The sequence below is a fragment of the Vanessa tameamea genome, chromosome 24 (genome assembly GCF_037043105.1).
Source record: "Vanessa tameamea isolate UH-Manoa-2023 chromosome 24, ilVanTame1 primary haplotype, whole genome shotgun sequence".
NCBI classification, from domain to species: domain Eukaryota; kingdom Metazoa; phylum Arthropoda; class Insecta; order Lepidoptera; family Nymphalidae; genus Vanessa; species Vanessa tameamea.
The window spans coordinates 3,041,642-3,068,892 of NC_087332.1; the positions used below are offsets into that span (position 1 = coordinate 3,041,642).

A 27,251-nucleotide genomic window follows, 5' to 3' on the forward strand; every position below is an offset into this window, starting at 1 on the left:
CGGCTTTTCTCTACAATACTGTGTATGTATTATACATGTAAACCTTTCTCTTGAATCATTCTGCTTATTGATTAAAAACCGCCTTAAAATCCGTTGCGTAGTTTAAAACTTCTAAGTGTAGGTACTGGAAGCGAGTTTGTTTTACACTATGTAGAGATAATATTAATGGTAGAATCCACATTCTGAACTTGTGAGCAAGACTTGCAACAAACTGATGGCGCTACAAAACTATTCAATAATAAAGAATATTTTAATTTATTTATTTATGTTTTGATCGGAGTAAAAAAATATAAAAAACAAAATTTAAAAAATAAATATATTTTATTGTAACTTAATAATACATTTTAATCTTACGACTAGAAGATTTTATGAAACGGTTTGAAGAGTAAAGAATTAGGCTATTTTTATTGGTATGGCTGAGGCGTTAAGGTCGCTTATCCCTTGGCGATGGCGGTGGCTTGGCCGACGACTTGGATCGCAGGGCCCGCCTTGATGAGACCATTCCGAACGTTTCTACCGATTTTTTCCTGAAAATAAATAAATAACAATTAGTATTTAAAGATAATTGTATATTACAAAAGGTGATAGAAAATGACACTTTTTTATGTCAGAAACGTTTGAAACGTTACATGAATTTATGTAACACTAAAATTGGTTTCGATTTTTTAAACAATTCAAACGATTATTTCTCAAAAACATAAAAACATCGTAGGTATTTAGTAACATATTTTGGTATCGTGAACAATTGACATACATTATATATGAGTCATGTGTTAACGTTTTACTATTTACAAATAAACTGAGTCATATCAATGCTAACAAATTAGTTTTGAAAGCGTGATCTTAGCTTAAGATTCACGTATTCAATCCACTGGACAACTCTGTCTTATTTGGATCAATCAAAGGATAAGTAAATCTAAAACGGATCGTACTTACAATTCTCTTGAAGAGCTTCCATTTAGGACTCGGAGCGCCGGAAACTGTAGTCAAAACTATGCAGGCGAATATGAAGAAGAAAATCTTGGCGAAATTCATTTTGAATGTTATTAAAGTAACTCTGTTACTCAGTCGAAGAGATTCGGGATTCTGAGAGCAAGGCTGTTGAACATTTTATAATATCACGAGAACGACAAACATATTTCCAGTGATTATAAAATGTCATATTCAATTTTGAGCTTTAGTTGCATACAAATAAGAGCGATTTTATAAATCGAGTATTTATGTAACAGTTTTTGTGTGTTGGTATAAAGTCGTTTCGTGTTAAATTGGGAACTCCCTGGACTTGAGTTAAAGGTGAATCACACTTTCGGTAATAATTATATTATATTAATCCAGTATTGTTTTATAAAGTGTGTTTTTGGACATACCTTAATTTGAGGTATTTGTTTATATTGAGATTCTGGAAATGGTGTTTATAAAATGGTCTAATCATTTAGTAATCGAATTGTAAATCATCATCATTACTCATTACATAGTATAAAACAAAGTCGCTTATCGCTGTCTGTCCCTATGTATGCTTAGATCTTTTAAATGACACAACGGATTTTGATGCGATTTTTTTAATAGATAGATTGATTCAAGAGGAAGGTTTATATGTATAATACATGCACAATATAGTAGAGAAACACTTATAATTTTAGGGGTTTCTAAAGTGATGTCGTAAATAAACACATTGTTTTGAACTTGCATTGAAAACGCTGGCTGAATCCTAAAAGACAAAATATTACACCGCCTTAACATGGAGGCACCTTTTGAGCACCTGTGTGAGGAGTTCATTTTTTTCCCAAGGTATCGGAATTGTGATTCGACGAGGAAATGCTGCTAGTGTATTTGCCACCATTCCACGTGGTCATGATTTGTACAACAACTATTTTTATTTTTATTTGTATATGCCTAAGAATGTAAATAATTCTTATGTAAATGTATATTTTTAAATAACCTAATCATTTTATTCAACACTAACATGACGATTCAAAAGTGCTTTTATTAGCCTACTTGAATAAATAATATTTTGTTTTGATTCGATTTTGAAATATTTATCTCTGTAATATGGCCTTTTTAAGTCTAGTGTTATAGTTACACCGTTGCGGAGCACGAGGTTACTGGTTCGAATCTCAGCTCTGATCGAAAAAGTTATCAGGGTTACTGTCAATAAATTCTCAATAGTGTTGACATATTGACTTTTGATGTCAAAAACAGGAAACATTATACAAGTTACGGCAAATTGGTTTTTATTCGTTCAAGAGGACTTCATATAAAACTTGTCGCCAACACAAAGTACTACGGTTTGATGATCGAGTAACTAAGGAGTGTGTGTTGCTCAGAAAATTAAATGGGAGAGTATTCTGTCAGATTTCATTGCTTTGTGAGTTCATTTTGAAATGGACCTGTCACGGCACATTTTGATTTTAACATACAAACTCGAAACTGAGTAACGATTGCCTTTTCGTTGCTATTTATGTACTTCAAGAAATAAAAGCCTCTATATTATATTTCAGCAACATATAAATATAATTTATACCGCATAGCACTCAGGAAAATGTTGCTTTCAACCAGTGAATTTTATTCTATTATACTTTATAGTTCCGGAGATCACCTCCCTTATTTACGAACACATTTTACCTCTTTAATAATTTTATATATAATAATAACTTTATACGTACACCTAGGTCACATATATAGGTAAGAACTAGGTGTATGAGTATACATTCTATTTCAGTCTTATTTACTTTAAACTATATATAACGCATCTATGTGTATAGATATATAAGCTAGTACGTCTTTTTCTAAAGGAGGTTTAATCTTCGAAAGAGTAGCTGGTCTGAGCTACGAATCGGGTTATGTATGTCCCATTAAAAACTTTGCAAAGGATAATCAGCGTATTGCTAATTAACCACAAGACCGTAACTATTAATGCACATTAATGAAGTCTAGGTATTTTCCTGTACTATTTTATTTTGTTGTGTAATAAAATTGTACAATATAAATAAATATCAGGACAGAACAGTAAAGAACGCTTGAAAGAAATGAAGCAATTGTTGTTTTTTTTTCATAATCGTTTATTTATATTAATATAAAAAACAGCCCGCAGGCGATCGTTTTATTCCCAAGGCGATCGTCACTCACTAATCCTGTAATAATCTCTTGCACACAAACATTTCTATATAATTATTTTTAATAAAAGCATTTTTTGTAATAAGTTTAATCGAATATCTTTTAGGATATTTGATAAAACCTCAAGCGCTCATAATTCTTTCAAGGTTATTTAGTTTTTTTTTTAATTGGCAACAAATCAGAAAAATGAACAAACGTAAGTTAAGAGATACCAGCCTGTTAATGTTCCATTGCTGGGATAAGACCTACCTTTACTTTTAAGAGGGTTTATTTATTATTATATAAAATATAGAGGTGCTTGTGTTTGAACCTTTAAGCTATTGTTAAGGTCCATGTGTTCTACCCACTGAACCATCACGGCAAATAAATAAAATGTCAATAAGAAACAAAAACTATCTATTCAATGAAGATTTCACTGGAGAATCTCGTATCAATAAAGATTGCAAAAGCTGTTTATAATGGAGAACAGTTAAAAAAAAAACTTGTTGTTATTAATATTTAAAATATGGGATTCACTTTAATCTCAACTCGAGGGAGTTCCCATTTAACACGTAGTGACCCCTTATCAAAAACCAATGTAGTAAAACAGTTATATAAATAATTGATATATATAATCACTCTTATACTCTTAACCATAAAGCTCATAATTGAATGGGAGATTTTATTAACAGTTATGTTATATTTCTTGTTCTCGTGATATTATAAAATGTTCAACAGCATTGCTCTCAGAATCCTGAATCTCTTCGACTGAGTAACAGAGTTACTTTGATAGCATTCAAAATGAATTTCGCCAAGATTTTCTTCTTCATATTCGCCTGCATAGTTTTGACTACAGTTTCCGGCGCTCCGAGTCCTAAATGGAAGCTCTTCAAGAGAATTGTAAGTACGATTTGTTATAGATTTGTTTATTGGTTCTGAATGATTAGAAAGAATATATCAATCTTAAGCTATTTTCATAAAAAAATTATGAGCCTAATATACATAATGAGCCGAGATGGCCCAGTGGAACGCGTGAATCTTAACCGATGATTTCGGGTTCTAGCCCAGGCAAGCACCACTGAATTTCATATGCTTAATTTGTGTTTATAATTCATCTCGTGCTCGGCGGTGAAGAAAAACATCGTGAGGAAACCTGCATGTGTCTAATTAGAGCGTCATAATCATTTGTGTGACCAAGCTCTTTGAATAAAGAAAAAAATCCTTCACATCTTGAATGACTAAATAACGTTGCGTAAAATTAGAAAGGCTTATAAATAATCCTTTTATAATATTACTTTAATACTACTTTATTTTCAGGAAAAAATCGGTAGAAACGTTCGGAATGGTCTCATCAAGGCGGGCCCTGCGATCCAAGTCGTCGGCCAAGCCACCGCCATCGCCAAGGGATAAGCGACCTTAACGCCTCAGCCATACCAATAAAAATAGCCTAATTCTTTACTCTTCAAACCTGTTCATAAAATCTTCTAGTCGTAAGATTAAAATGTATTATTAAGTAACAATAAACCGTATTTGTATTACTAATTTTGGTTATTATATTTTTACATCCGAACAAAATCCAAAATGACCTTGTAAATTTTTAATATTGTTGCAAAGTCTGGAATTGATTCAACCGAAGGGAACTGTCAAGAAAACAATCAAAATTAAAATCAAAATATTCTTTATTCGAGTAATCTCATTTTCATCACTGTGTTGAATTAAATGTACAGCTACAACCGTTTTGGGAAGTAGATTCTACCGGAAATAACCCGCAAGAAAATCAGTAGTTACTCTTTACCACCATTTTAATTACAGAGTATATAAGTGAAGCACAATTACATTTTTATATATGCCTTCCTAGAAATCAATAAATACTGAGTTCACGCTTTTTTATCTTTAATATATCTATAATCTTTTACTGAGTAGTATGCCTTATTTATCAAAGTTTTTTTTGATATGAGATTAAATTTTTTAATAGTTACTTAAATATTATATATGTCATAGATGCCATCTAATGCTTTATCTTGACAATTAAAGCACGGAGCGCCGGCGACTGGATCAGCATCGGGCACGGGTTGAGCCGTCATGGATAAAATAATGGAATTACAAAAATTTAAAAAGAGAATAAACGATTTTAAAAGCGTATTTATTATATTATTATTACTAGTGGGCTCAACAGCGAAACTTCGCTTAGGTTTTGTTTTGATTTAATTTATTTGTAAACTAACGACCTCTATTGGCACGTTTTACATTTGTTTTTTATATATATATATTATATATATATTTATATAATTAGCCAAAGCGGCGCTCTCTACGTGGTCAGTAAATTTTTTTCGCTCTCTAAAATTAAGTCTTCGTTAAATCGTAACAATTTAGTACATTGCAATCAAGAATCCTTTTTATATTTCTGCGCATCTACGGCTGGAGCTCTTCAAAATAAGACTATAAACGTTTTTATAATGCTTACGCTATATAAGATTTGAGTTTGATACGATGTCTCATTCATCTAATTACGAATCTGATAACGAAGTCCTCGTTTTACTGTAATTTATAACTTCTGTATTAGAATGTATAAGTTCTAACTCAACGCTGTTTTATCTTTAACTCGTTATCGCGACCGGTTTCACTTGCATATGAGTATGAGGTTAGCTGTAAAATACTGTTTATAATTTCCTGTACCCTGACAACGTGCAAAATATCACAAGCGTAACAAGCGGACTGTTACATGAGTTTCAAGTATAAACTTTTTCTTTTAAATCTATTTAATAACACAGATTGATCTTCTATATATATATAATAACATGTCCTGACTGACTGATTCATCATCGCAAGGATCGTTTTATTGAGTAGACACCCACTAAGGAAGGATTTTTTAAAAGTTATAAACATGAAGCTTTATTTTGGGATACAGATTAAAAATGAGTAGCTACCGTATTTAAGCATTTCTGGACATTCTAACCCTAAGGGGTGTAATAGGGGTTGACATTTTTCATATAGGTTAGTCAGCAAGTCCGTCATTTTTGAAGTTAGAAGCATGAAACTTTATTTTTGGGATACAGATTAAAAATGAGTAGATACGTATTTAAGCGTTTCTGGATATTCTATCCCTAAGGCGGTGAAAATTTTTATGGAAGTCAGTCATTTTTTAAGTTAGTAACATGAAACTATATTTTTGGGATACAGATTAAAAATTAGTAGATACGTATTTAAGCGTTTCTGGATATTCTACTTCTACGGGGGAAGTAGGGGGTTGACATTTCGTATATAGGTTAGTCTGGAAGATCGTCATTTTTGAAGTTAGAAGCACCAAACTTAATTATTGGGCTACTGATTAAAAATAAGTAGATACGTATTTAAGCGTTACTATTCTTCTACCCTAAGGGGTGAAATACACACCAATTTGGTTTACAAAGAGGTCTTAATTTAACGCAATACTTTAAGTTAATGTGTAAATATATTCAATATCCACGCGAGCAAAGCCGCGGGCAACAGCTAATTTATTATAGAATTGTAGATATGGATTTTAATAAAAACAAAATTGAAATTTATGTTTGAGAATTATAATAATATTACTGATTCGGGATTTTGACTCAACTGACAGTTTTCCTCACGACTGTTTAAACTTAGCTTTATTAGCGACGTGATATCAAATCTAAAGATGGTCAGCTAATGCACTGACATCATCAGGATATAACAGAACGTATTCATGATATTAGTTACGATAGTGGAATTCCATAATTTAAATCCATATTTGAGCCGATTTTTTTTTAATGTACGTACACAGACTTGTAAATGGTCCACTTGATGGTAAATCCCCATTAAATTAACAGCTTGTAAATTTCCCACTGCTGGGCTGAGGCCTCCTCTCCTTTTGAGAAGGTTTGGAGCATATTCTACCACGCTGCTCTAATGCGGGTTGGTGGAATACACATGTGGCAGAATTTCATTGAAATTAGACACATGCAGGCTTCCTCACGATGTTTTCCTTCACCGCCGAGCACGAGATTAATTATAAATAAAAATTAAGCAGATGAAAATTCAGTGATGCTTAACTGGGTTTGAACCCGAAATCATCGGTTAAGATGCTCGCATTCTAACCACTGGGCCATCTCGGCTCTTAAATCACCATCGCTCCTTGACATTTGTGTCGTATGCTATTATAATCATTTCTTAAATAACCAATGCACCACCTCCTTGGCAACTGAGATATTATGTCCCTTCTGTAGTTACACTGGGCTCATTAATTTTCAAATTGAATCAACAACAACAATGCTAAGTATTATTACTTGGTGATACACACACACATAAACACACAGCCCTATTGTGTAATGTCCTATATATACCTATATATGTATATGATAAAAAATATCATATACCAATGTCATAAAAAACTTTTCTTCTTTTCAAAGATGAAAGATTTTATTAATCACTTATTACTTTTGTACGAAAACTACAATTATTTTTATAGTAGTATAAAACATAATTTATATGTTTGAACAGTTATGAAAAATATATCGCATAACATCTTATTATGAATATAATTATTTTGATAAATATTATTTGTATCCTAGTGATGTTAATAAGACTTATTGAGTGTTATTAAAATGAGAAGGTTTATTGAATATTATTAAAATGAGCCTTATTTTGTAGGCAATTCAAACCATTTTCTAACTTTCAATATATTTTTTTGGCTTTAAGAATTATACGTCAATATATTCCATTTTCATAAAAATGTAAACAAATCTCTTATATAAAATACAAAATACAATTTATACAAGAAACAATCCCAAATAGGACAAAGACCTAATTTGGAATAAGAGACGAATTTTCCGTCCTATTGGTTCCCAAATCGCTAGTTTAAGGCTAGCATTTTAAATTTTAATCTGCTCTATCGTATACGATAGGTGGTATTTTTTTCTAAGAAACGATAATTTTCGAACAATTTATCTTCTTCTGAAAACAAATTTACTTCGATAAAGGTGTAGACACAATGGTTGCGACAAGATGTTTTGCGGAGGAGACGTTGCTGCTCATCCTCTCGACGATCCCAGTGACAAAGTGAGTCACTTACAAAACCTACGGGAAGACACAATGACTAAATAGTCAATAGTCTAAATTTGAAGGTGGTAATAATGAGGGTGAGAAGGTTGGGGGGGAAAGCGCACCCGCCAAAACTATAATATTATATACCTTCTCCGAAGAGCGTTGCTTTTTCTGGTAAGTTTTATGAATATTTTTTAGTGTTTTTATTTCAGTTAGAAATTACGAAAAAAAAAAAAAAAATTAAATGAGTAACTGTTGGCTGGTCCCCTTCTTTTGTAGAATTTTAAGACTGTTGTAATATTTTTACTTTCCAAAGAAAGTAAGTTGAATTAGTGTCACTTACTCTATACAATTATTTAAGTTCGGTTGTGAGTTAATATGTAAAAATATGAAAAGACAATTTCTTAGAAATGTCAAATAAAGTAAAAGGTATTTTATTCAAGTCAACTATAGAATAAAACATTTCTGAATCGTCAATACTTCTGTACCGCTGTTTCGTAAAGCAGTCTCCAGCGAGAAGAAACGGCGAGAAAATCGCATGTTGCTCTTACAATAATATAAAATACGACGAAACAAATGGGGATTAAACCATACATTTATAAATGTTCCTTAGATGCTTACGACACGGTTCTAGCACCTGAGTCTCTTGTTATACAAGATTGGATGCAATAAATTGTACGAGAATGCTTAAGGTATTTTAATTTAAATATAATTATATTAAACTTGATGGTAGGGATTTTTACTATCTAACCTAACCTAACCTAACAACATTAATTAGTATTGTTGTGTTCTGGTTTAAATCTTAAGTGTTGCTATCGGTGGTGGAATACCCAATTAATTATTATTCAAATAAAATATTCAAACGCTTCTACATTTTCCCTTGTTTACACATATGTACAAAGTAATGAAATGAAATTAACCTCTAAGTGAGACATTCGTGAAATTTTCTATTAAAATATCTAGTAAAATACCTAGTTTTATTACGCGAAATTTTATTATACAAAGGTACGTAGAATATTTAAATGTTAAACGTTACATTTGTCTACGCCTTTATCGTTGGATATGAAATTTTTATTATAACCTTGTCAAAGTCAAATATATAAATTAAATTTGTAAATGTCTCGCTATGAAATTTTGAAGAGTAAGTAATTAGTAAACCATACTAAACTGGTTCACTCGCTCTTCAAACTGGAACATAATAATACTAAGTATTGCTGCTTGGCGGTAGAATAATGACGAGTGGGAGGTGCCAACCCCGACGGCCTTGCTCAAGTAATGTATCCGAAAATAATAATCCAAATTACAATTACAAAGTTGTTTTTCATAGCGGAATATGCTACAAATAATAATGTCTTTAATTTTGATTAAAGCGTTAAAAAGAAATTCGGCTAAAGTTTATTTTATTTATAACTGAAAATATAATATAAACATAATTACAAATGAAGGCGGTCCTTATTTAATAGCGACATATTTTTCTCTCCAATTCTGAGTTTAAAAATAGTAAAATAATAAAATACGGTGTCAGACTCGGAACATAAAATAAAACGCCTTACATTATAGCGGAGCAACAAATTTCCAATATTGTATACAGTAATTGAATAAGTCAATAATTACGTCTATTAATATCTATATTAATAATTTCGTGCAGGTCTACGATAGACCAGATCGAAACATATCAACAATTATAGATCATTACAAAATAATGATTTTTTAGTCGACAACATATATCAAGCAAAATTCGTATAATCGAGATATAAATATTAAATCCATAAAATTCTATGACAGCTCAAAGGGCGGCCATGTTTGACGTTTACGGATGCGTTCAGAAAATGTCATACAAGTAATAATTTCGTACAGCTTATGAAAAAGTTATATGTTATAGGAAAAGTATAGGATAAGCTGTATTTATGTAGTATTAATTTTACCCGAGCGAAGCCGGGTTTTCATCTCGTTGTTAATAATTCAATGGACAACTCTTTTGACGAATTAACAATAATACTTTTTGTACTTGCTTTTGTTACTTTACTGTAATGATACGGAGGCTCCACCTGCTTATTGATTTATAATCTGAGGTATACAAAAATAGACCGGACAGGTCTATTTATAATCTTGGAGCTCGAGACTCTCTTCGGAATTTTTTTAAGAAGTGGATATACTTAAAGTTGGTTCTTCTCTGTAGAATCTACTTTCCAAACCGGTGGTAACTTAACGGGTAATTCAACACTGTAACTTGACAAAAATGCTTTTAAGAGCTTACTTGAATAAAGAATATTTATCATTTTCCGAGCAGACGTTTGCCGGCACGATGAACGCATTGGTCTTATCCTCGAGGCCAATACATGTCACAACAAAATATTTAAAACAAACAATCACAAACATAACGTCCTTTCTTTTCATAAAATAATATTGTCATATATTTAAAAACAATAGTATTATATATATATACCAATAATTAACTTTTATTATAATTGATTTTTCTTATGATTGCCTAAGGTGACATAAGGGCTGGTTCATTTTACGATGATGTCGTCGTGACCGGTTTCAGCCAAGCGGCTAATCTCGAGGAAGGCCAGCCAGCTATACAGAACATATTATAGTATAAAAGTGTGTGCGCAAACAATGGGCAAACACAATTTCTATTCCCTTACTCTCATAATTCGATGGCAAAACCATTACTGGAAAGAAATCAGGCGCATGACTAACGGCTTTAAGTGTAATCCGAGGCATGAGAGTGTGCACCCTTCCAATTTCCAGACTTCGGGCTATTATATATAATTTTTTAAAAGACAAACCCGACAACTTTTACTCGGACCTGGAGTTTGAACTTAGAGCCTCGGAGTATGTGGCCTTGAATAGCCACCAGACCAACGAGACAGTATTTATATATATTTATAATGTCTAAGTGTATTTCTGATTTGCGTTAATTTAAATAATCAAATCTGAAGGAGTCCAATATCCATAATTGTATTATGGCTAATTTGGTATAATTATTACAGTAATTAATTAAATAATTGGTTTGGTTGTAGTATAATAAATTTATTAATTGATTATTATTATCATTATTATTTTCTATTAAAGTATGTTTACAAGCGACTGGCGAATAGTAACCACCATTTGTTTATATTATTTCGTTGGTGTATCAATTATTTAATCTGAATAGCCTAGTGGATCGAAATCGAATCTAATGAAAATCATTTGGTTCATATTTGAAAAATCTCTTTTGAGTTTTTATGTGTTTAATGTTAAAAAATCTTTTGTAGGTTTACGGTAACGGCGTGAGGGTACTCGTGTAGTTGTCGTCAGGTGTAACGTAATATACACTAAAACGTACGAGAGCAACATTATGGACGCTTCAAACTTTCCACTTTACAGAGGAAACTGGCAAGCCCCAAAGCAAAGGTACAATGAGAACTTTTCTATTTTTTGTACTGTCTTTTTAACAATGCCCAAAATAATAATAGGTATTGACTCTGATCTATTAGAGATGAGATCATAATTATAAGAGACTCCTCTTTGGAAATTTTAAAAATCTGTATTATACATAGTTTCGTGTATTGTTAATATTTTGATGGGCGCAGATCGATAATATATTTCAGACTATGATGACGAAATAAAAATATACTTTATTCAAGTAAGCTTTTACAAGCTCTTTTGAATAGTAATTTCAAAGAACTATACTAAGTAAAGCTACTAACGGTTCGGAATCAGGGCCGGATCTACCATATGGCTTTTTGGGCTTCAGCCCAGGGCCCCTTGGATTCAAGGGGGCCCCAGCTAAGTCAAGTCAAAGTCAAAAATAGACTATAATGCGAAATAATCCATAATTGTATTAAATTAAACAGATCGTATGATTTGCAGCCCTGCGAGTCCTGCAATGAATCAAACCCATTCAATTAATTTAATTCAAGTCTACGTTCAGATATGTTTTAGATGAGCCCCCAAGTAGTTTGAGAGCCGAGATGGCCCAGTGGTTAGAACGCGTGCATCTTAACCGATGATTTCAGGTTCAAACCCAGACAGCCACCACTGAATTTTCATGTGCTTAATTTGTGTTTATAATTCATCTCGTGCTCGGCGGTGGAGGAAAGCATCGTGAGGAAACCTGCATGTGTCTAATTTCAACGAAATTCTGCCACATGTGTATTCCACCAACCCGCATTGGAGCAGCGTGGTGGAATATGCTCCAAACCTTCTCCTCAAAGGGAGAGGAGGCCTAAGCCCAGCAGTGAGAAATTTACGGGCTGCTAATGTGCTAAGTAGTTTTAGCCCAGGGTCTCCTAAACTTACGGTCCGGCCCTGTTCGGAATCTAGATTTTTCCGAAAGGAACCGGCATGAAACTCAGTAGTTACTCTAATATAACATTCGTAATTATATGAGTAATAGCTTATAAAAATATATTATACCGCCTATGTCAAAATCTTTTTTAAATCTACGAATTAAAATAATAAAGACGTTTCATATCCAGTAAAGGTATTAAAATACCTGTAAACATAACTTACTTCTTTCCAATATTAGGTAGCATATATGGCTTAAAAATTGTGTATAAGCAGAATGTTAATGTATGTGAAACAAAGGAAAAAAAAACTGTCAGTGTTTGCCACCTCTATCAAGAACGACGACGAACTCCAACTCCAGCTCCAGCGAAGATCTGCTGATGTCTAATAAATAAGAAAAATATAGAATAATGGCAATAATTTACAAAATTATCCCACATATACACATTATTAATAATGTAAATATAAATTAAAATATAACAGCGTGTAAACGTCCCATTGCTGGGCTTAGCCCTTTGAGGTTTGGAGCTAATTCCAAACTGCTTCAATGCGGGTAAATGAAAGAATTTCATTAAAACAAGACACATGCACATAGAAATGGGTTTGAACCCGCAATCATCAGTTAAGAAGCACGTATTATCAGAACTGAGCCATCTCTTCTCATATTTAAGTATAATTTTCCTTAAAATATCAACCGCAAAAGGTGGTCGCATATCATTATGCGTTCGTCTTCCTTTTAAGTAATAAAAAAAGAAAAAGTTGTTCAGGGGATTCCTCCGAGCCTCGGAAAGCACTAATGCTTTCATAGCTTCTAACTGGTTATACCGTTAGTAAAGCCCCAATTTAATATAAATCATAGTAACTTACAATACGGTTCAATTTCATTTAACCAACTATTATAAATATTTTGTTAGGACTTGCAAGTATAAATACTAGTCTTTTATGTTTAGGAATCATTCGTTAAACGACAATAAGCAACTGAAGTCTCTTTTGAAACTAAAAATGAATTTTGCAAAGATATTTGTTTTCTTATTCGTTTGTGTTGCGGCTGTTATGACTGTTAACGCTGATCCAGCGCCAAGATGGAAACCGTTTAAGAAACTGGTAATTTTACCTTTAACGCTACCATATATTTATAGTTTGTTATTACTGTAGGTCCGTTCACTAAAGAAGGCGCGCATTTGACGTTAAATTTTATCTGTGTGCATTAACAAGTGTATTTTTTTTTTTTTGTTTTGTTGACATTAGTCATCTCACGCACACAGCCATCTTATAAATAGAAGTGTCACTAGTACAAACGCAGGATACTAAAAAATATTTAATGTGGAGGGGCGCGCCTTCGTGACTAATTTAAATATGTGTCAGAAAATAATGAACTCCAATTATTAACAATGCATTTTAATTAGGCATTCTTATTCTCATTTTGTTCTGCGTTGTACTTTAAAGATCAAGTTCTGAGTCGACTTAATAGTTTTATAAACTGTATTTAATAAAAACTTGTACAAAAACCATGTAATAAGATCTTGTACAAAAAACTCCACGTTTCTATCAATAAAGCTATATATAACATGTGACATGTTTGGTACATTTACTCGTACATAATGTATTTATAAGTAATCTCGCTGATTATTTATCTTCAATTTAGTTATTATTTAAATTAATTTTTATATGACTTTCACGTGACCTTCATAGTTAAACAGTATTTTAGTTAATGTCATTTTGAATGTATTTGTTACAGGAAAAACTAGGACAGCGAGTAAGGGATGGTATCATCAAAGCGGGGCCAGCAGTTGGAGTCATAGGTCAAGCCAGCACAATAATTAAAGGCTAATGTTAATTACGTAAGCGTAAAGTGAACCAATAATGTTATTTTAAATTATAAGAATTAAATTATTATCATTGCAGATTATGTATTTTATTTATATTTTTCTTGGTGGTAGGGCTTTGTGCATGCCCGTCGGGTAGGTACCACCCACACAAAAGATATTCTACCGCCAAACAGCAGTACACAGTATTGTTGTGTTCCGGTTTAAAAGAAACGTCTTGATTAAGTGTTCTTTCCTTATATTAAGATTCTTTTCTATTTGTAACTTTTAGTGAAAAGTCAGTAAGACTAGATAAAACGCCTGTTTTTTCAAAGTATAAAAAATACACACGCTCCTAAAGTTCGTCCTAAAGGTCGTATTAAAGGGCTAATTGATGGCAAGTGGTCACCCTTGCACATTGAAAATGACAGAAATTTAACCATTCCTTACATCGCCATTGAGTCATCACAACCAACTTTTGGAACTAAGATGTTATGCGGGACATAACATCTTAGTTACAGTTAGTGACTTACTCACCCTTCCAACTGCAAAACAACACATAGTATCGGTGAGTGACACCTACCTTGACGGGCTTGCACGAAGTCCTACCGCTAAGTAAATACTTACCACGAGTGACCACCATTTTATCCACTGATATATGATCTGGTGATTAAATAGTGGACCAATCTAAGTAACTTATTTACCTTGATCTTTCTGCGTTCACATTACTTTGACTTCTGAAAATTATCCAATTGTTGTTCTCATTATATTATAACTCCGTAGCGAATATCTAGTCAGCGCGATTCAGAAATGTGTCATATTCAATCAGAGCCATCTATCGCTAGCTGGTCGTAACATACGTAATTAAAAATCACTAGTTTATTAGTTCTCATTGATAGGCTCTGTCTTTGACCTAAAAAAGTGCCATCACTAGTTACTAGAAGTTTCGATTAGTTTCTTAGAGAGTTATTTTACTATTTATTTGGTATCTGATAATTGACTAAACTAATGTTGAAAAATGTATATTATTTAAATAAAAGTATGTTTTTCGGCGCTTGATTACTTCAGCAACTTCAGCGGTTGGGCCAACTTTACGGGACGTGCTCTGAAAATAAGTTACAAGTATACAAGATGCAAGACACGAGGATGCTTTTTATTGCTCTTTCAGGACTCTTGCATCATTTCTTAATAAACTACATGTTTCTAAAGTAGTAAGTACTTCGCTGTATTCAAGACTACAGCGAAGTATAGGTGCGCCTTGGCACACCCTAATATATAGCTCAGATATGATTTGTTAACCAATTATTAAAGTTCATAAATTGTAGAGTAGAGTCTGTAGCCAATATCCTGACTTCCTTTCAATGTCAGGTCTTCTTTTGCATCATGATTACACTGCAATACGTGTAATTCTTATGTAAGCTTAATACGGTATGTGTTCCATCTCTAAAAAGCCTCTCCGAGATCCTTCACTAAGATAAAATCTGTCAAGTTTTACATAACCAATGATAAGAAAGTCTGAGGTTTTGACAATATAAATGTAGCTATACTTCATAGTTTTTATTTTAAATATTGGTAGACTTCTTAAACTGGTTCCTTTAATGAGTCAGTAGTATTCAGAGTATATATTGTTTTCATGTAATTTAAATGGAATCAATGTAAACATCTATTCCATCCATTGTCCATAAAATCATCTATTCTATAAATAAAAAAAAAAAAATTAAAATAGTTGATTATAGGCGTGGACATTGAGTACAAAAGGCATACAATAAGTTACAAAATGTTCTACTCTAAGGTAGAGTTTTTTATTAGAATTTAAAATGTGGCCATGTGTAAAAAAGAAAACATTAAAATTCGAAGCGAAGGCGAAGCTCTCAAGGAAGATATTATGGACACTAAAATAAGGTTGTATCGATACGCCTTATTTTTAAAGTCGGCTGGGAAGAGATTGATAGTGACAGTTTTAAATATGGAATACAATAATATTTGTTTTATAATTTTGTAATATAATAAAAGATACTTGTCTTTTTGTATATACACAATATTTATTACTTATACAATTTTGACAACATCTGTCAAATAATAAAAAAAAAATTTTAATTGAGAGTTTATTGGTAATTAATACATTTATTTAGAATTATAGTAGACTAATGTATAATACGTTATAATATTTTTTTATTAATTCTTTCCTTTCAATATTGACGTCGCTTGTCCCACGACTTCAACAGCGGGTGCCGCAGAGATGATCGCGTCTCTGACTCTTTGCCCAGCTCTTTCCTGAAAAATAAAAAAAAAGTTGCGTGAGATTTTATCACAAAATAAGACATGCAAAACTGTTTTTGGTTTTTCAGTCAGTCAGTCACTACCACAGACACAATCGTGATGTTCTATATTAAAAAAAACATTTGAAGCGCACAATAACCAAAACAGCTTAACTCCGTTAGTCGGTTTCAAAATATCATGAGTGGAATACGAAGTGAGTTCCTACGGAATAGTATTGCTGTTGTGTTTCAGAGCAAGTTTCATTATGAGAAACTTAATAACGTTGATATTCTCTGGTCTTAAACTCTCACCTTGTTCGGGAGAAGGTTTGAAGCTTACGCATTTAGAATATTTTCATCCGACTGAATGACGGTTTCCTTACGATTTTTGCTTAGCTGTCGGCTGTCGTTTATTCCACCACGCTGTTCCAATGCGGCTTGGTGAATATGTTTGTGGCAGAATTTCATTGAAATTAGACACACGCACATTTCCTCAGGATGTTTTCCTTCACCGTCGAGCGCAAGATAAATTATGAACACAAATTAAGCACATGAACATTCAGGGGTGCTTGCCTGGGCTTGTACCCGCAATCATCAATACAGATGATCGCGTTCTAACTGAGCTATCTTGGCACAAATAAACAAAACAATATTATATACATAAATATATTTGAGAACCTGTCTTTTTGGTTTTATGCGTTAAAATATGATCTTTTGATAATACATTTCAAATTAAAATAAATATAATTCTATAGATAAATATTTACCAATTCCTTAAAAGGATTCCAAGGTGCAGCGTTCACGAAACTCAGGGTCATGAAGTATGCAAAAACAACGAACAGAATCTTGAAGATTTTCATTTTTAAACAATTTATATTTAACTTTGGGAAACCTTTACAGTTCGAGTGACTTATTAAGAATGCTATTAAAGCGACTTCTTCAGTATTTATATTTCCACCCGACCGTCCATATTTTTAACTAGAGATCGAGTGAAATTGTACCTTATTTCCAGGCAATAAAGCGTAAATAATTTGTTAAGTGCACAAAACAGTGCCATGCTTTGATACTTATATGTATCGTAGGGACATTACAGAAATTGTGAATTCCCCCAGAGGTCGAAAGCTATCTTCCTTTGTGTTAACTTTAATACCATAAATTTAATAATATATCAATATGAAATGCTATCTTAGTTATTAACATTAAATTACTTAGTTATATATGAACTGTTATAATTTTAAAGTTATGTGCTAATATTTTATACGCGCCTACCGACGGTTATATTACCAGCATATAACCCGTTGGTATTTTAAGTATAACATTAGCACTACATTAGCAGCCTGTAAATTTCCCACTGCTGGGCTAAAGGGAGAGGAGGATTTCCCACCACGCTGCTCCAATGCGGGTTGGTGGAATACACATGTGGCAGAATATCGTTGAAATTAGCCACATGTAGGTTTCCTCACGATGTTTTCCTTCACCGCCGAGCACGAGATGAATTATAAACACAAATTAAGCACATGAAAATTCAGTGCTAAAATTTTTATTTCCAATTTCATGGTGATAAATTCTCAACAACGGTGTAACAGCTTTTTTTTACTTACAAAAAATTGCTTTACTATATTTCAATACTGAAAAATAGATAGACATCTTCGTAACATACACGTAACAGATGCATTTTACACATAAACAGGAAGATTACTAGTGTCTTCCATTTTAATTTGGTACCTGATAATAAGTGGTCACCACCGCTCATAGACAATGGCGCTGTAAGAAATATTAACCATTTTTTACATCCCCACCACCATCCTTGGGAACTATGATGTGATATTCCTTGGGCCTGTAGTTACACTGGCTTAGTCACCTCTCCCTTTCTTAGTTGCATCCTTCCTGATGAATTATAAAAAAGTCTAACTTAATAACATAAGCCTAAATACCGATTTTCATTCTTCCAATATTCACTCCCGATTTAACCCCTTCAGAATATGCATTTTATTATATTTATATTTTGTAAGACCCACCAGTATAGGCTATGTGTTGTATGTCAATCAGTTATATAAAAAAATTATTAATTAGATTGAATTATATTTTGATGTTACTGGCCGATTGAGACCACGAAGGTTAATCTCAAAGATCTAGCAAACTATGCAGGATAAATTACAGTGCTTTATGGAACGGGGAACGGAGAAAGAAAAATTTTTATAGGACACGGCACAATTATATAAAGTATAGAACAGGAATCCTGATAAAAAAGATTTAAACAACGTATGTACTACCTTAACTATAAAAAAACTACTTAAAAGAAAATAAAAAATAATGATTTCATAAGCAATCGTGTCCTAAAAAGGTGAACCATTCAGCTTCCAAGTCGGGTTCCAAAACCACCGTATATTTCCAAACTTCGGACTGTAATTTAGTATTTCTTGACTAAAAAAGCGTAAAGGTTTTTATGTTTTCCATTGGCCCAACCCAGGATTTAAATACAGGATCTCAAAATTAGCATTTTTATGAGCTAGCCGCTAGACCAACGAAATGTAGACCTATAAATATTATGTAAAACATAAATATTATAAAACGTGAAGTAAAACATTTTTAATACGAACTCTAAAATTAAGGTGAAATGTTTATATATATAAAAGCATAATACCACTCACTGATTAATCACGTAATCTCAGAAACTTGGCAGGTGGGTTCCTTATAGGGTGTAGATTTCCACTAAGAACGGATTTTACGAAAATCCACCCCTAACGGGGATAAAACGGGGTTAATGCCGCAGTTTCAGCTAATTATATTATATATAATTAGGTTTTTAACATTTTCTATTCTTGGGCTTTGTTAAAAGCAGTCTAGGGTGTGTAGTTGTTTTGCAATCTCCTGTTGGTAGGTACCACCCACTTATAAAATATTCTACTTTCAAACAGCAATAGTATTATTGTATTCCGAGGAGTGGGTGGGAGCGACTACAAGTACAAGGGATATAACATCTTAGTCCTCGACATTGCATCTTGGTGTAGTAAAACATATTAACATTCCTGCAGCGCCAATGTTTATGAGCGGTAATATCTAATCACCGTCTGTTGGCACGTTTGCGAGACCCGTTTACATTAAAAACGAAAAAATTAAGAAGAGTAAAAACTTCTTTATAAGTCTTTGTCCCTCCCTCTTTGTATCTCACTGAGACATGTTTAGATAGATCGAGATCATATTATGTAGGGAGCGTTCAAGTATTACGTAACGCAATTTATGAAGATTTTTGACCCGCCCCTTCTCCCCTTGTAACGCACCGTAACGTTTTTCTGTACCTCCCTCCCCCTCTCTAAACGTTACGTAACACTCAAGTGACCATTTTTACCCTAAAGTCGCAAAAAGTTATGTTATAGTTATTATCTTTGGTATGGTTTTAATTAACTTTGCGGTAATAATACTAAATAAAACAAGAGATTTTGTTTATTTTTTATAAATTTTTGGCTTTACACATAATCGTTTTCGTCTGAGACAGTCTTGCCACGCACTTAACGACAGTGCATTTGAACACTCTTGAGAGATGTGAAACAGGTCCCACAGGTTGGACATACTTTCATCTTTAGGTCGGATTGTACAGATGGACAAACCCTTCTAGAGGAGGTGATAGATCAACGAACAACCTCACAAGAAGTGGCGAAGACTTGGATGTTCCTTTGTCTAGCAAACTGGGTACTACGAGCTTGCTTGGCGTTTGAAGTATTGGGCAAGGTGGCGGCATGAAAGTATCCGCAAACACAGATTTCAATACACTTTGCGGTGGTGAACAGCAGGATTCATCCGCGCACTTTATAACCTGTAAGAAATATTGCGATTCACGGACGTGAACGCTATACCACGCCTATTTACCACGTATGTTTGGTTCTGCTGGATCCTGCATGCTATCTTCGGGTTGCCAATTTGGGAATTTTGATTCCCTAATTTTTTATTAAAAAAAAACAATGTTACGTAACGTGTTCTAAGAAAGACCCCCTCCCGCCCCTGTAACGCATCGTAACGTTATACGAGACACCCCCTCCCCCCCAAATTGCGTTACGTAATACTTGAACGCCCCCGTACCTATAATTAATTAATATACTTTGATTAATTAATTGAGTAAATATATAATCACAAGTAACTAACACGTAAAAATCCCCTGTTTCTTCTAACATATTTATAATAATAAATATCTGAGAAAACCAATAAATAAAGGTACAATTTTCCTGTATAAACATAAAATTCCATTCAAACAAAAGAAAAAAGATATTCGTCATCATACTCGTACAATCATTGTGCAGGTTAAAAATACAAATTTGTAAATTAACGCCTGTCTGTATGCGTTATATGCGGAAGTTCAATGTAACATCATGTTTGACGTGTGTCCTCATTGATGATAGGAGGTTTAAGTCCGTATAAGCACTCTGTTTATTTATCCCGTGCTCGGAGATGAAATTAAATCGATTCATCGTCAATAAAGTTTAATGGGTCGGATGGAATAGTACCAATTTGTATCTACCAAATACTTATGGACTGCGATGGGGACTTTTAAACCGTCATCTGATAAGGAACTTTTGCCTAGCAGGGACATTAACGAATTATTTATCTATACTAATATTGTTAATAAGAAAGCAACTCTGTCTGCCTGTATATCTTTCATGCCCAAACTACTGAATCAAATTTGACAAAGGAGGTTTCATGGCGACCAAATCCTAAAACGCAAGCGGAGCCGTAAGCGGCGACTAGTTTTCTATATTTTTATTTTAAGTAAAATATATTGAAGCAAAAACCTTTCACAATATAACGATTGTGTGAATCAATTTTCTTCCGGTGTATTTTTTTTTAAATTGTATAGGGTTTGTTCGTTTATATGATTATAAAAATAAATTATATGTACACCAAACGTTCCCTGGGATAGAGCGCTATGAGAAATAACATCTCTTTGGTTGCCTTAGATTTTGAGATTTTTCTCAGATAATTTGATCATTTCATGATGCACATCATATATAACAAATAAATAGTGAGCGTATATAATTTTTTAATATATTTTATTATTATATAGTTCGAAGGTCAACTAAGATTACAATTAGTATTTGAGTTTTGCAAATATTAAAATTACTTTGGAAAAAGTCTACGATGGTTTATTGACCAACCGTGATTCATTAGCATCATCAGAATATTTGTATATATTATACGTATGTGGTCGCTACACCATATTTCGACATATGGAGTTTTTAATGCTTTCTGTCTGTTTCTGTAAAGAAAAATCTATAAAAAATTTTTTCAGTCAACCTTTAGGCTAATCAGAGTACACGAATGGCGTACTACAGTTAAACAATAAAATTCAAATATCAAATAATTATATATACTATAGTATAGAAAACTTATATGTTTATATAAAGATAAATAATCTTCTATTAGGGATTGTTTGTTCGTTTGAAAGCGCTACTCTGAAGATTTATCAGTCCGATTTTGCTTCTGATGGCGAAGGGCTATTGACTATACGCAGTACAGTGGATTCCCGGTAATCCGACCCCTGGCTAATCCGGCACCCTCTGTACACCGACATGTCTATTGTTATTGAATATTTTTTCGACAATCTTCGCTTATGTAGATAAAGCATGATTGAGCAGGTTACAACCTGGGCACCACTATTGTGCTCGACGCGTTTTCTGTTTTGATTCTGATTGCTTAGTTTGAATTTGACTACATATGATATCTATCACTTCTTTATACTTTAGAGTATAACATATAGAATCTTATCTTTGGATATGTAATTTTTTGGATCACTAGGTACTCTTTTGTAAGAAATACCGGACTATTGCGGGTACTTACTCTTAGGCAGTAGTACTATAATCCGAAAATTTCAATAGTCCGACTCTGCCCTGCAAAACGTTTGTCAGATTACCAGGAATCCACTGTAATATGTTTATGTCATTGTCATGCTACACAAAACATGCAACGCCCAGTAGGGAGAGCAGTAGAGGTATTTTGTCGAAGAAACTCAAAACTCACGGCAGAAAAAACTCGGTTGTCAAACTTTCACGAGTGAAATACGAAGTGGATTACAGAATCCGTAGTTGGAACGATTGATCAGCTTGTATTATAAGATTTTAATATTGTATAATAAGCAAATTCAATATATTTATTTGAGTGTGCATTGGTGAAATTACCCAAGTGTTGATTTTATGTTTTATGTTTTTTTATGAGTATCGAATTTCAAATTTATGTTTTCAATGTTATATGTTTTATACAATGTTCAAACAATCATTTTTATTTCTTATTACATGTAAGTTAAAATCTGAAATTCATTTAACGTCGTTTCTTGCGTAATATGAGCTGTTATTTTTTAGTAGTATAATTGGTTCTGAATATAAAATTTCATAATTATTTTTAAATAAACATTAACGAAATATTTATATTTTCGTAATAAGCTTGATTTAATAATGTTTATTTTAGCATAAGATTTTATTTATTCAACTAGCAACATTAGGAATAGCGTCGTCTACAAATGAATAATTAAAAAAAAACAATTTTATATAATAAGTTGTCTGTCTAAGTATTTATAGTTTATATTATATACAAATTGTTGCTCACATTTTCATGCAATATTAAAAGCCTGTAAATTTCCCACAGATGGGCCTCCCCTTTAAGGAGAAGGTATAGAGCATATTCCACCACGCTGCTCCAATGCGGGTTGGTTGAATACACATGTGGCAGAATTTCGTGGAAATTAGACACATGCAGTTTTCTTCACGATGTTTTCCTTCACCGCTGACACACGCTTACACAAATTAAGCGTATGAAATTTAGTGGTGCTTACCTGGGTTTGAACCCGAAATCATCGGTTAAGATGCACGCGTTCTAACCACTGGGCCATCTCGGCTCTTTTACATGCAAAACTGGTGTTTTTTTTTATTATAGACGCAGGCGATGCAAATGGGCCACCTTATGGTCATCACCGAAATAAAAATTGCCGTTGTAAGATATATTAACCTCTCCATCTCCTTACAACGCCAATACGTCACCAACCTTGGGAACTATGTTATGTCCCTTGTGCCTAGTTTAGTGACATACATACTTGGCTTACTCATTCTTCAAACAGCAACACAATAACCCGAAGTATTGCTGTTTCGCAGTAAATTATACGAAGTGTAGGTTGCACAAAGTCCTACCACCAAGTAACTTCATTTTAAACTTAACATAATCACAAAACGTTTTCAGTGCTTATGATAGTTGAAGCAAATTACGTTAACAAGAAGAACACCAAGCCAGGACGAGTGAGGTTTTATCCTAAAAACTCGGTATTCCGTAAATCAGATCTCATTGATAGAGGATGTGTTGTATTTATCAAAGACTGCCCAGCTGCTTACAAGTGAGAAATTACTTATATTATCAAAATTATAAATAATATCTTAGTTAGTATATTTATAAAAAAAAACAATAATAAAATCCAAATATCTATTCAAATAGGCTCTTAAGAGCAATGGTCATTTTACAAAGTCAATTTTAAAATCAAGCTACCACCGTTCGTCTGTTGACAAGTTCGGAATATTGATACCGAGAAGAACCGGAAAAATCATCAGTAGTTACTCTATTTCAATGAAAACCAATAATCATATACAATTACATTTATGTAACTTATTTGACCCTCAACCAATATTAACGCCTATGTCTATCATTTACATTTTACATCATAGTCTTGTATTTTGCAAGTCTATGCAGTAAGTTAAGTCATATCTATTGCTAAGAAGGGCCAAAAAATCTTGCTTATTAAGCTGGACACAGAGTTGACTTAGGGTATAGGCTTTTCACCATTAGTAGGCTTCTGGGCAAATAGACTACCTGATAGTAAGTGGTCGCCACTGCCCTTAGATATTGACCTCGTATGAAATTTTAACCATTATTTACAAAATAAATTCTCCACCAAATTTAGAAACAGAGATGTTAATCTTTATATCCCTTGAACTTTTGGGGACTATTTTTTACTATTTTGTACATAGTTTGTAATATATCTAAAAACGTTAGACTTTAACACTGACGTAAAACTAGAGAAGACAAAGAAATTGAAGTTTTATTGCAAATCTTTAAAAACTTACAAACAAAAACTTGGAAACAGTTGGTAGTTCCAGCCTTAACGTATTTTAGTACACCAAGAAACCTGCTTTAAAGAAACTTTTTAGAACAAAATACGATAAACTTGAACATCCGAACAAATGGTAGTAAAACTCTTTCGTTTCCCAAAAACAATTGTTTATTTTAAGACGAAACTTCGTCTGTGGGAGACACTATGACGGGTACTACAAGACTTTCAACAATTACTGCGAACTGGAATACGAGAATTGCAATAGTTGGAGGCGTGAGTACCTAGAATAGTTTTCTCGTTAATCTTCTTTAATGTGTTGATTTATGTTGTGAGCTTCTCATGATGAAGTTACTTCAAGACTTATGCAATTTATTCCTAGTATTAAGGGTAATAAACATAGAATTTTGATATCATCGATCTCAGGTTAAAATTTGTGTCACATTTTCTATATTATTAAAAGAGCTTAGATGGCTCAGAAAATATATAGATCTCATGTCTTGCAGTAAAACTTTGCGAAGTAACTGACACATTGCATCAAATTAAATTATTCTATCCAGCCCAGTATGGTGAATTAGTCCAAAATTTTCTCCTTAACTAGTATTTTTTTCTTTGTCTAGTAATGTGATATTTATGTCCTGTAACTTAACGGTTGTCTAATCGTCCTTCTGGAGACGTCGTGTCAAATGGAAATTGTAGTAGCACTACAATAATATAGTGGTTTTGATGTTTAGTAAAGTTATAAAACTAACGTAATTTTTGTCTGTGGTATTAGGTTCAAAAAGTTTATATAAGTTCATAGACAAATTTATTTGAAAAAAAATGCAACGTGAAATAAACACTTTTATTATGCGCTGTGGTTCTATAATTATATTTGTTAAAAGCAAAAACGAAACAGCTACCACCATTTAGATATTTTATCCGTTGGGATTGTAATTTAAGCGAATTCCTGACTTTTAACACAATACGATTTGTTTATTGTTAGTTGGTGGAATAACAGACTTACTCAAAGCTTTACTAATTGTAAATTAAAGTATTTAATTAGTAGATAATTAAATACGTATGCTATGCGTATAATGAGTATCTATATTCTCGAATGTAGCAATATTCGTAGTAAATTCCCACATAACTCAGAACTACTTCTCCGAACAGAAATATTGCCAGAGCTATTTCAAATTAATAACTACTTTATTAATATCCATTGCTAGGCATATGAAACAGTTTAAAAAATAAATAAAAGTGATGTTTGTATTTATTTCATCACTTCAATTATAATATAATTATATTTTCAAATCCCATTATAATATTTTCTAACTAGATGAAAGCCCAGCTTCACTCGGATGAAATAAATAAAACTAAACAAACACGGCTTATCATTTACTTTTCGTATAACATTTTTATAAACTTTGTGATTACAAAAATTTTTTATTTAGGTCACCACCTAAATAGAAATAATTTCTTTACACATCTTTCTGAACGTATGTGTAAATGTCAAACATGGCCGCCCGTTGAACTGACATGTCATTAAATTTCATCGAAATATCTCGATTATACAAATGTTGCAGATATGCATATGTTGTTGACTAAAAAAACATTATTTCTTAACGATGTAGAATTGTGGATAGGTTTCAATTGCGTCTATTGTACACTGGTACGAAATTATTAATATAGATTAATGAAAAAAATGAAATTCGAGATGTACCTATGAATTGTATTGATTTACTTTTTAAAAATAACAAAGTTTCTGTTTCCTTTTCAGAGTGGAGTATGATAAAACGCGAAAGGTGTTGATTGCTTTTTCAAATACGTAGGTGTTTGTCGTCAAACTCGTTTCAGATTTTACCCGCGACTTTGACATTTGGAACGTGGAATTCATAATTGGGATTTTTTAAAGTAAACACTTCGTATGTATAGTGTTGAACAATCTGTTGTTTTATTTTAATACGTTTACTGAAAGATTAGTTATAAAAGTAACTTATTTCTATAGCATAAGTTTAATTGCATAAGTTGTTTATTTAATCTTATCTACTACAATGCCAGTCATATTTTAGGTTTGAATTTAAAATACTAACCCGATGGTACCATTTCCAGTACGCATTGACACTGAAATAAATATTAACTATTTCTTACATCAACATTCCACCACTAACCTTGGGTAAGATGTTATGTCCCTGTGTTCCACAAGTTTACTCACCTTTATAACTGGAAAAAATCATTGCTCGACTAAATATTGCCCTTTGCCTTTAGACGGACTTGCACAAAGTCCTACATCTAAGTATATATATCGAATTTTTACTTTAGAGGAACCCAACTGCAATACATAGCGCTTCAATCGCTTGTTAAGCTCTTTACAGAATGACTAGAATTGCAAAGGAAATGTCACAATGAAAATGGACATCAGAACGGATGAAAAGGAAGTTTCAAGAAATCGACTTTCCAATTGATTGAAATTCTTGGAAAAACAAAGGAATAGAGTGAAATCAACATTTTTATTGTCAAAGATTCATTTAAAAGAATATAAAATGAATATGTGAAACCAATATAAAAAAATCACTTAAGCCTTATGCATCGTTTTATATTTGTTGTATTGAGTAAATTTTTTATTGTTTGTTTGTATTGTATGAATAGTGTATTTAAGCTTGGTGACGATATATTTCTTAAATTACAGCCTCCTTTAAAACGTTAAACTTGAAATAACAGATT

At 32.6% G+C, this 27,251-nt stretch overlaps 3 long non-coding RNA genes across 3 annotated transcripts; 2 read left to right on the forward strand and 1 right to left on the reverse strand.

The window, feature by feature from the left end:
* Positions 1–302: 302 nt before the first annotated feature.
* LOC135194106 (uncharacterized) lies at positions 303–1,215 on the reverse strand. The gene is made up of 2 exons (XR_010309648.1): positions 937–1,215; positions 303–527 (listed from the first exon to the last, which is right to left on the reverse strand). It is a non-coding gene; the product is annotated as an uncharacterized LOC135194106 (long non-coding RNA).
* An 11,928-nt stretch (positions 1,216–13,143) lies between these two features.
* On the forward strand, positions 13,144–14,314 carry LOC113398104 (uncharacterized). The gene is made up of 2 exons (XR_010309649.1): positions 13,144–13,512; positions 14,147–14,314. It is a non-coding gene; the product is annotated as an uncharacterized LOC113398104 (long non-coding RNA).
* Positions 14,315–23,703: 9,389 nt separating this feature from the next.
* Positions 23,704–26,411, forward strand: LOC135194123 (uncharacterized). Its single transcript, XR_010309661.1, has 3 exons — positions 23,704–23,840; positions 24,614–24,824; positions 26,308–26,411. It is a non-coding gene; the product is annotated as an uncharacterized LOC135194123 (long non-coding RNA).
* Positions 26,412–27,251: the final 840 nt, after the last annotated feature.